Source organism: Tachypleus tridentatus, unplaced genomic scaffold (genome assembly GCF_004210375.1).
Source record: "Tachypleus tridentatus isolate NWPU-2018 unplaced genomic scaffold, ASM421037v1 Hic_cluster_4, whole genome shotgun sequence".
NCBI classification, from domain to species: domain Eukaryota; kingdom Metazoa; phylum Arthropoda; class Merostomata; order Xiphosura; family Limulidae; genus Tachypleus; species Tachypleus tridentatus.
This window is the reverse complement of record NW_027467784.1, coordinates 141,277-152,839: the sequence shown is the minus strand read 5'-3', so window position 1 is coordinate 152,839 and position 11,563 is coordinate 141,277.

Genomic DNA, 11,563 nt, shown 5'->3' with positions numbered 1-11,563 from the left:
AAATAGCAGTTACCTGACATGTATTTGGAACTGAATAAAACAAAGTTCAAACTCCAGCAGTTACCTGACATGTATTTGGAACTGAATGAAAGCAAAGTTTAAAACCAGCAGTTACCTGACATGTATTTGGGTGCAAGATGAAAGCAAAGATTAAAACCAACCAGTTACTGAGACATGCATTTAAGGTTACCAGACAATGAAACAAAGATTAAAACCAGCAGTTACCTGACATGTATTTGGAAACTGAATGAAAGCAAAGATTAAAACCAGCAGTTACCTGACATGTATTTGAAACTGAATGAAGCAAAGATTAAAACCAGCAGTTACCTGACATGTATTTGGAGAGCAAAAAAGCAAAGTTTAAAACCAGCAGTTACCTGACATGTATTTGGAAACGAAAGAACAAAGTTTAAAATCAGCAGATTACCTGACATGTATTTGGAACAAGGAAGCAAAGTTTAAAATCAGCAGTTACCTGACATGTATGGAAATGAAAGGAAGCAAAGTGTAAACCAACAGTTTCCTGACATGCATTTGGAACTAAGAATGAAAGGAAAGTTTAAAATCAGCAGTTACCTGACATGCATTTGGAACTGAATGGAAGCAAAGTTTAAAACCAGCAGTTGACATGTATTTGGAAATGAAAGGAAGCAAAGTTTAAAACCAGCAGTTACCTGACATGTATTTAGAAATGAAAGGAATCAAAGTTTGAAACCAACAGTTACCTGACATGTATTTAGAAATGAAAGGAATCAAAGTTTAAAACCAGCAGTTACCTGACATGTATTTGGAAATGAAAGGAAGCAAAGTTTAAAATCAGCAGTTACACATGTATTTGGAAATGAAAGGAAGCAAAGTTTAAAACCAGCAGTTACCTGACATGTGGACCTGAATGAAAGGAAAGTTTAAAACCAACAGTTATCTGACATGCATTTGGAAATAAATGAAAGGAAAGTTTAAAACCAGCAGCTACCTGATATACATTTGGAACTGAATGAAAGGAAAGTTTAAAACCAGCAGTTACCTTACATATTTGGATCTGAATGGTTGAAAGCTTCAATGATGATATTGGTGCTACGAAAAAACATTGACAGAATAACTGATATGAACAAGTATATATATGTTTAGTTTAGAATGTAGGGTTCGACTTCCGCAAGCTTGAACTTACATGAATGGAAGGATTAGCGAAGAGGAGGAAATTTTGGAGGAGGAGAAGAGTTTGTTTGTTTTTTTCACGCAAAGCTATACGAGGGCTATCTGCCTTATTAGCAGCGTAAAACTAGAGGAAGGCAGCTAGTCATCACTACTCATCGCAAACGTTTGGGCTACTCTACCAACGAATAGTGGGATTGAACGTAACATTATAACGTCTCCACGGCTTAAAGGGCGAGTATGTTTTATGCGATAGGGTTTCGAACCCGCGACCATCAGATTAGGAGTCGAACGTTTTAACCCATCTGGCCATGCCTGGCTGTTAACAGTTTCATCAGAAAAATACACTAACTGACATAGATATAGCTAAATATTATAGCCGATTTTGTAATAACAGAACGTTCATACTCAAATCAATCTTTTGAAACACGAAGTTTCTTCATAAGATCGTATATCGCGACGTATTAACTTCCTCGAAATATACTAATCATTGACATTACGTTATTCGTTTGTTTTTATCTTCTCTAATATTACCTACTCTTTACTTTTCATTTATACATGAACACGAACTGGTCAATGTGGTAAAAGTTATCCCGACAGATCAAAAACTTCGATTATCAGAGTAACATTAAAAATATTTGTCAGTACAAATAATAAATGAATAAATATACGCGATTTATGAGTTTCGTTTAAAAGAGTATCGAACTTTTCTTCTCTGATCTATTCAAGAAGGCGCGGTTCTCAACAACCTTCAAGGTTCTATGTATATCAGATAATGCTTTTGTGGTAACACACAACCATGGTTTTGTGTGTTGAATCTGTGTGAAGTTACAGTACTATCTGTACTGACATGGATTTGTGTTGAATGTTGTGTGAAGTTACCTGAGGACTCTTTGTGATAGCCATGGTTTGTGTGTTGAATGTTGTGTGATGTTACCCGAGGACTATCTGTGCTAACCATGGTTTGTGTGTTGAATGTTGTGTGAATTACCAGGGACTATCTGTTCTAGCCATGGTTTGTGTGTTGAATGTTGTGTGAAGTTACCCGAGGACTATCTGTGCTAGCCATGGTTTGTGTGTTGAATGCTGTGTGAAGTTACCGAGGACTATCTGTGCTAGTCATGGTTTGTGTGTTGAGTGGTGTGTGAAGTTACCCGAGGACTATCTGTGCTAGCTATGGTTTTGTATGTTGAATGTTGTGTGAAGTTACCGGACTATCTGTACTTTAGCCATGGTTTGTGTGTTGAATGTTGTGTGATGTTACCCGAGGACTATCTGTGCTAGCCATGGTTTGTATGTTGAATGCTGTGTGAAGTTACCCGAGGACTATCTGTGCTAGCCATGGTTTGTATGTTGAGATGCGTGTGAAGTTACCCGAGGACTATCTGTGCCTATCCATGGTTTGTGTGTTAAATGTTGTGTGATGTTACCCGGGACTATCTGTGCTAGCAATGGTTTGTGTGTTGAATGTTGTGTGATGTAATCCGAGTACCTATCTATGCCATGGTTTTGTGTGTGTTGAATGTTGTGTGATGTTATCCGATATACTGTACTATAGCCATATGGTTTGTGTGTTGAATTTGTGTGATGTTATCCAGTACTATCTGTGCTAGCCATGGTTTATTGTTGAATGCTGTGTGAAATTACGAGGACCTGTACTAGCCATGGTTTGAGTGTTGAATGTTGTGTGATGTTACCCGAGTACTATCTGTGCTAGCCATGGTTTGTGTGTTGAATGCTGTGTGAAGTTACCCGAGGACTATCTGTGCTAGCCATGGTTTGTGTGTTGAATGGTGTGTGAAGTTACCGAGGACCATCTGTGCTAGCCATGGTTTGTGTGTTGAATGCTGTGTGAAGTTCCGAGGACCATCTGTGCCATGGTTTGTGTGTTGAATGCTGTGTGAGATTACCGAGACTATCTGTTTCTAACCATGGTTTGTGTGTTGAATGGTGTGTGATGTTATCCGAGTACTATCTGTGCTAGCCATGGTTTGTGTGTTGAATGGTGTGAAGTTACCGAGGACTATCTGTGCTAGCCATGGTTTGTGTGTTGAATGCTGTGTGATGTTACCCGAGGACTATCTGTTCTAACCATGGATTGTGTGTTGAATGCTGTGTGAAGTTACCCGAGGACTATCTGTGCTAGCCATGGTTTGTGTGTTGAATGTTGTGTGAAGTTACCCGAGGACTCTTTGTGATAGCCATGGTTTGTGTGTTGAATGTTGTGTGATGTTACCGAGGACTATCTGTGCTAACCATGGTTTGTGTGTTGAATGTTGTGTGAAGTTACCCGAGGACCATCTGTGCTAGCCATGGTTTGTGTGTTGAATGCTGTGAAGTTACCCGAGGACTATCTGTTCTAGCCATGGTTTGTGTGTTGGTGTGTGATGTTATCCCGAGTACTATCTGTGCTAGCCATGGTTTGTGTGTTGAATGGTGTATGAAGTTACCAGGACCATCTGTGCTAGCTATAGTTTGTGTGTTGAATGCTGTGTGAATTACCGAGGACCATCTGTGCTAGCCATGGTTTATGTGTTGAATGCTGTGTGAAGTTACCCGAGGACTATCTGTGCTAGCCATAGTTTGTGTGTTGAATGCTGTGTGAGTTACCCGAGTACTATCTGTGCTAGCCATAGTTTGTGTGTTGAATGCTGTGTGAAGTTACAAGGACTATCTGTGCTAGCCATAGTTTGTGTGTTGAATGCTGTGTGAAGTTACCGGGACTATCTGTTCTAGCCATGGATTGTGTGTTGAATGCTGTGTGAAGTTACCCGAGGACTATCTGTTCTAGCCATGGTTTGTGTATTGAGTGGTGTGTGAATGTTATCCGAGTACTATCTGTGCTAGCCATGGTTTGTGTGTTGAATGGTGTATGAAGTTGAGGACCATCTGTGCTAGCCATAGTTTGTGTGTTGAATGCTGTGTGAAGTTACCCGAGGACTATCTGTGCTAGCCATGGTTTGTGTGTTGAATGATGTGTGATGTTATCCGACTACTATCTGTGCTAGCCGTTGTTAATTTTAAAGGGACTGGACGTACCGTCCACTGTCCACTCTTGGTTTACTCTTTCACTATTTACAGAGAAACATTGAGAGAGACTAACACGTTATATGTCCCCATTGCTCAAGTGACAATCATGTTCGATGATCGGGTGAGAACACGTACCCGGATCGACTATCTTAGTCATTAGGCCATGCAAGGCTAGAATATTTATACAGTAATAGGTTGGATCATTAGGCCATGCGAGGCTAGAATATTTATACAGTAATAGTTTGGATCATTAGGCAATGCGAGGCTAGAATATTTTTACAGTAATAGTTTGGATCATTAGGCCGTGCAAGGCTAGAATATTTATGCAGTAATATTTTGGATGTTGTTATATTCAAGAATTCAATGAGACTATCTGTGTTCTGCCCGAAACGGGTTTAAAATCCGAGTTTGAACGTTGTAAGCCCGCAGACTTACCCGTTGTGCAACTGCGGGGCAGAATCAGTGTTAACCAAATCTCTACGTCATTCTTAGAACATTTGATTACCATAAATACTGTGGCGTGTTGTACTGGAAATCTAACTTATTATCTCTATTCGATTGTTATATATGCGAGTGTGTGATGTGTGCGTGTAATATACTCTTCAAAACAAGAAACGCAATAGGTTTATTTTTGTTATTTTAAAGAAATATATGTAAAAACGTTACAAGCTCAGAGTATGTGATGTTACACGTGTTAAGGCACTGATTGTCAGACCAAAATGACAATAAAAGTTGTGCACTTTGAAAACGGAGGAAACATCGGATTTTTCGCCAAAACGCATACGTGTCCAATAAATTTGTTTGAGAGATCTGCATGTTCTGCAAGTGCAACATGTGCAAAATCCCTATAAAAGTGACGGGTTCTCGGTTTCCATGGCTCAGTGTTAAGCCACCGACACGCAATACAGTTACGCCAAGACTGACTGAAGCACAACGCAACAACGCCATTGGTCGCTTGGAAGCAGACGGATCTCGATCAGATGTTTCCACAGCTGTGAATATCCACCCAAGCACCATCACAAGGCTATGGAATCGTCACCAACAACATGGATCAACTCATGACCGTCTACGATCTGGCAGACCTCGTGTGACCACGCCCGCACAAGATCGCAACATCCGGTTACGTCACCTTCGGGATAGGACCACCACTGCGACGTCTACTGCCTCAACCATATCAGGGCTGCGTAGACTTTCCGATCAGACCGTACGCAACCGTCGACGAGATTCTTAGGCCCCATGTGCAACCCATCATGGTGAACGTCAACGACGTTTTTCAACATGACAACGCCCGTCCTCACACAGCCCGACTCACCACTGTCTTCTTGAGACACCACAGCATCAACGTTTTCCCTGACCCTCCAAATCACCAAATTTAAACCCCATCGAACATCTTTGGGACAAGTTGGACCGACGTCTGCGACGGCGACAACTAAACCGCAGACTCTACCTCAGCTTGCAGCAGCTTTGCAGGCTGAGTGTACAGCCATTCCACAGAATGTGATTCATCTCATCGCTTCCATGGGTAGGAGATGCCAAGCAGTTATTGATGCTCACAGGGGCATACTTGTTATTGACGTTGAGTGACGTTAAACTTCAACTAGTGAGCGTGGACTTCGCCTTTGTAGACTTTGGATGTTCAGCAGTGAATGTGCAAAGTTTCACACGTTATACAGAACTACCCGGAATAAACTTGTTAACAATTTGTCTCATATTTTGCCTTTTGCGTTGTTTTTTTTTTTGAAGAGTATATAAATCAAAACGGTACACTGAAACTCAAAATCAGAATGATTTTTTTCCGTTCCAGCTCTTACTGATACCATTAAAGCTCATAACGGATAAAATCTGTGGACATAGCACACAAAAGTGTTGGAATACTCCATTTATCAGACAAGACCTAGACGTCGATGTCAAAGTGGTAGGAAGCGAAGGAACATCAGGTTAGGGTTAAGGTTTGGGTGTTTGAACCCACAACGTCCTAACTCCAATTGCTTTCGCAGCTAGTTATAGGTAGACAGTTACGCTTAATATTTATATTTTAAGGTTGCATTTAAATAACTGTTATTCGCTATCAAGTTGACGTTTCAGGTGTTTTCTGTGATAACACTTGTAGTTTTAACGCAAAGCTATACATAGGTCCATGCGTTCTCTCTCCACCTCAAGGAATCGAATGTTAGCATCGTAAGTCCTTGAGTCCATAGTGGAACGAGTTAAAAATTAGCTCAGGATTTATTTATTTTAACGAGAAAATTAAAAGCTGTAAAACGTAAATCTAACCGCTACGAATTTCAACCCAACTGAAACTGAAACTTAAAAAAATAAAAGATTTTCGAACTCCTTAAAATAATTATTAAAACAAAACATGAAGCTACAAGAAAAAATATGTCATCAACTTTATATTAACTATCTAATCACAGTGTGTATCGTATCAAAGACTTGTCCATGTATCAAGGTCTCAATGAATCTGCCTCTTAACAAAGATTAAACTTAGTCAAATTTGGATTTCGCGTGCTGGCTGGATAACCATAAAGTGATTTCTACACAAAACACTAGCTTTTGTAATTGTACACGCAAAGCTATATTATGCGTTAAAGAACGAATACGACTGGAAACTTCATGCGCAAAATTAAAATATGGAGAAATATTTAAGTTATTTCTTAAAGTGAATTAACGATTTTCTAATCCTACAACAAAGAATCGAATCACGAAAAATGATACGTATTTTCAAAATCACTTTAAATTACTTAAAATATATCCGAGAACTGCCTCGTTAGTTTAAAATATCTACAAACACCTGAATGCATATAAAAGAAACTCATCCTAGTGCCATATCAATATAAAAACCTATAAAAGACTGTCGTCAAAATTTAATCAGGAGTTTGTGTTTCATACAGAATAATATGTTCAGAAAATATTTACGTCTTCAACCTGTGGTAATTTAATTACACCAGTACAAACAGTTTGAAAGCACGTAAATTGTTAAAACAAACATTTCATAAATATTGACCAACTAAACTAAATGATCAAGAAAACTTTAACAAACTTAGAAGAGACACATTTAACGAATTCCATTAATAAGTTTTTTAATTACGAGCAGAATAAAATAACATATTAAGGGTAAACTTGAACTCTTATTATATTGTAGTCTGTCCATCATGCAAGAGTAATTTTACATTATTTATTAAAGTGTAAATATTACTACGTTATTATGTTCTGGCCCGGCATGGCCAGATGGGTTAAAACGTTAGAGTCGTAATCCGAGGTTCGTGGGTTCGAATCCCCGTCGCACCAAACATGCTCGCCCTTTCAGCCGTGGGGCGTTATTATGTTACGGTCAATCCCACTATTCGTTGGTAAAAGTAGCCCAAGAGTTGGCGGTAGGTGGTTGTGACTAGCTGCCTTCCTTGTAGTCTTACACTCTAAATTAGATGCGGTTAGCGCAGATAGCCCTTGAGTAGCTTTGCGCATAATTCAAAAACAAACTATTATATTTTATCTGATTCCTCTCTGCTTGCATCTTTCGCGCCCCGCAGAAGACATTCTCCACCTTCTGGTAATTCGATTAAAATCCTACAGTTGCGTTAAAGAGAATTAATTTAATTGTATTTGTTTTATTCTGCAGATCCAGAACAGAATATAGTGTTGTTGTTCTTTTTTTTTTTACTTTTAGACCTGCGGATAAGAATGATGCTGTTTAGTCAATGGACCAACGTCAGATCCGGTCCGTTAATCAATACACTTTCACTCATTCACAAGTTAGACCAGAAGGCGCCATTGGATACATTTGAGTGCATCTTGATCCACAGAGAGAATACTCGTCGATCACATGATCCACTGTCGAGATTCACGTGCCACGATATTCCAGACTGTTCTTTGGCACAGACAGGGGGTCCACTTCATTCTGGAAGAATGGTCAAAGGCTTCAAGATAAAGCACTGCTGACTATATATCGAGCTTAGAGTCTGTCTTGTCACTAGCAATTTATAGCCTCTCTTCCTGAACATGGATCTTCCTCTCACCGCATGAGGGTTCGCGTCAAAGTTACAATGTGTATGTGCGTGGATTAAGAACTATAAGCTGTAGAAATATATCCAGTCTTCACATTTGTATTCACTACTGGAACTGAATTAGCATTACCAATAAACACTTTCTACCATGTGAATAAGATATCTTTGTTCCATGTCAGTAAAACAAAACAACAGAAAGGGATTTTTTACCTCTCTCACAAGATTCTAAACGTCGTATTGTACCATAGCTTTCGAAGTTATTATTTCTCCCAGGTTTTATCTTAACATTTCTCCAGGAACATTATTAAACACTGTACTTAGGTATAGTGTACGTAATAATATTGTAACTGAATATGGTAGCATACTTAATAGTTCTGTAACTATTAATAGCAGTGAACTGTGTGTTTGTGTGTTGTAATCCATATAGTTAAGGTAGTGAACTGTATGTTGTGTTCCTTAATCATATAGTTAACGTAGTGAACTGTGTGTTGTGTTTGTTAATCACATAGTTAACGAAGTTAACTGTGCGTTGTGTTTGTTAATCACATAGTTAACAGAAGTTAACTGTGCGTTGTGTTTGTTAATCACATAGTTAACGAAGTTAACTGTGCGTTGTGTTTGTTAATCACATAGTTAACGTTAACTTAGTACTAGTGCGTTGTGTTTGTTAATCACATAGTTAAAGTAGTGAATACTGTTTTGTGTTTTTAATCTTATAATCAACATAGTGAACAGTATGTTGTGTTTGTTAATCATATAGTGCGCGTAGTGGACTGTGTGTGTTGTGTTTGTTAATCCACATAGTTAACGTAGTGGACTGTGTGTGTTGTGTTTGTTAATCATTATAGTTAACGTGAGTGGACTGTATTGTGTTGTGTTTGTTAATCATATAGTTAACGTAGTGGACTGTGTGTTTGTGTTTGTTAATCATATAGTTAACGTAGTGAAGAGTGTTGTGTTTGTTAATCATATAGTTAACCTAGTTAACAGTGTTGTGTTTGTTAATCATATAGTTAACCTAGTTAACAGTGTTGTGTTTGTTAATCATATAGTTAACGTAGTGAACAGTGTTGTGTTTGTTAATCATATAGTTAACCTAGTTAACTGTGTTTGTGTTTGTTAATCATATAGTTAACCTAGTGAACAGTGTTGTGTTTGTTAATCATATAGTTAACGTAGTGAATTACTGTGTGTTTGGTTTTACTTGTGTATTAATTAACGAGGTGTTGCTCTGTTTTTTCAGCTGTATATCTAACATGACATATTTCGTGTTCTGATTCTTAATTATGTAGCTAACATTATGTATTTTTCACAACTACATTGTTAACATGATATATTTTATTTTCTGTGTCTTAATTATACAATTAACAGAAGTGTGCTCTGTGTCCAGTTTCTGAACCATGCAGTTAATGTAATATACTGTATGTTGTTACTTAATTGTATAGCTAATGTGATTTTATGTGTTTTTCTTTGGTATATAGTTGACACGGTATGCATAGTATTTTAATAATTATAAATTCCTTCTAAGGGCGGTAAGTCTTCAGATTTACAAAGCTAAAATAAGGAGTTCGATTCCCCTCGGTAGACACAGCAGATAGCTGAACGTGGCTTTACACAATGAAACACACACACACCCAGAGATAATCTACTGTCCACCTATATATGTTATAATATTGATGAGGGATTCACTTATGGACCTTAAATTTCAAATTTCCTTCTGGCACACGTCATTCAAATGAGTATGAATTACACTTTTCTTTTGACAAATGAGCACAGGTTTTGGAATTTATTGTTGGCAAACATGAACAATAAAATGCGCCACTCTAACAATGTAATTCTAACGACCAAATCAATGTGCACAGAAACTATCAAACTATTCTCGTCAACTGTTGTGGGATTTGTCTTGTAATGGATCACTACGGTAGATTTGAACGTGGGATGAGTTTATTTACTTCAATAAAACCAGTAATTCAACTGTCAAGTTTGAAACTGTAGTATTGACTGATAGGAAAATAAACCTGATACACTCGTTCTTCAGCTTAGATCTTCGATAAAAAAGACAATATCTAAGAACGCTGTTGAGAATCGTAATACGAGCCAGGCTTTCAAAACATACTTCCTGCATGAAAGCTTAGCAGAAAACTTTGACATTGTACTTTTGTAAGAACGTTGTATAAGACAGAAACCTTTGGCATCGTAATTTGCAAGAACGTTGTATAAGACAAGAACCTTTGGCATCATAATTTGCAAGAACGTTGTATAAGACTGAAACAACTGACATTGTACTTTGTTTAAGAACGTTGTGTAAAACGGAAACCTTTGATATCATACTTTGTAAGAACGTTGCATAAGACTAAAACCTTTGGCATTTTACTTTGCAAGAACGTTGTATAAGACTGAAACCTTTATCGCGCACTTTGCAAGAACGTTATGTAAAACGGAAACAACTGATATCGTACTTTGTAAGAACGTTATGTAAAACTGAAACTAACTGATATCGTACTTTGTAAGAACGTTGCATAAGACTAAAACCTTTGATATCGTACTTTGTAAGAACGTTGCATAAGACTAAAACCTTTGGCATTTTTACTTTGCAAGAACGTTGTATAAGACTGAAATCTTTGGCATCGCACTTTGCAAGAACGTTATGTAAAACGGAAACCTTTGATATCGTACTTTGTAAGAACGTTGTGTAAAATGGAAACCTTTGACATCGTACTTTATAAGAACGTTGTGTAAAACTAAGAAACTGGCATCGTACTTTATAAGAACGTTGTGTAAAACTGAAACCAACTGGCATCGTACTTTTGCAAGAACGTTGTATAAGACTGAAACCTTTGGCATCGTACTTTGCAAGAACGTTGTATAAGACTGAAACAACTGGCATCGTACTTTGCAAGAACGTTATGTAAAACGCAAACCTTTGATATCGTACTTTATGAGAACGTTGTATAACACTGAAACCTTTGACATCGTACTTTATAAGAACGTTGTATAAGACTGAAACAACTGACATAAGTACTTTATAAAAACGTTGTGTAAGGCTGAAACCTTTGGCTTCATCGTGTATAGACATTTTGGATAAAGGAGAATACATAAAGTTATCAAACATTATAACACAAATACATGCTTAATACAAACATTATAACACAAACCATGCGTAATACAAACATTATAACACAAGCCATGCTTAATACAAACATTATAACACAAAATACCATGCTTAATACAAACATTATAACACAAGCCATGCTTAATACAAACATTATTATACAAGCCATGCTTAATACAAACATTATTATACAAACCATGCTTAATACAAACATTATAACACAAGCCATGCTTAATACAAACATTATAACACAAGCCATGCTTAA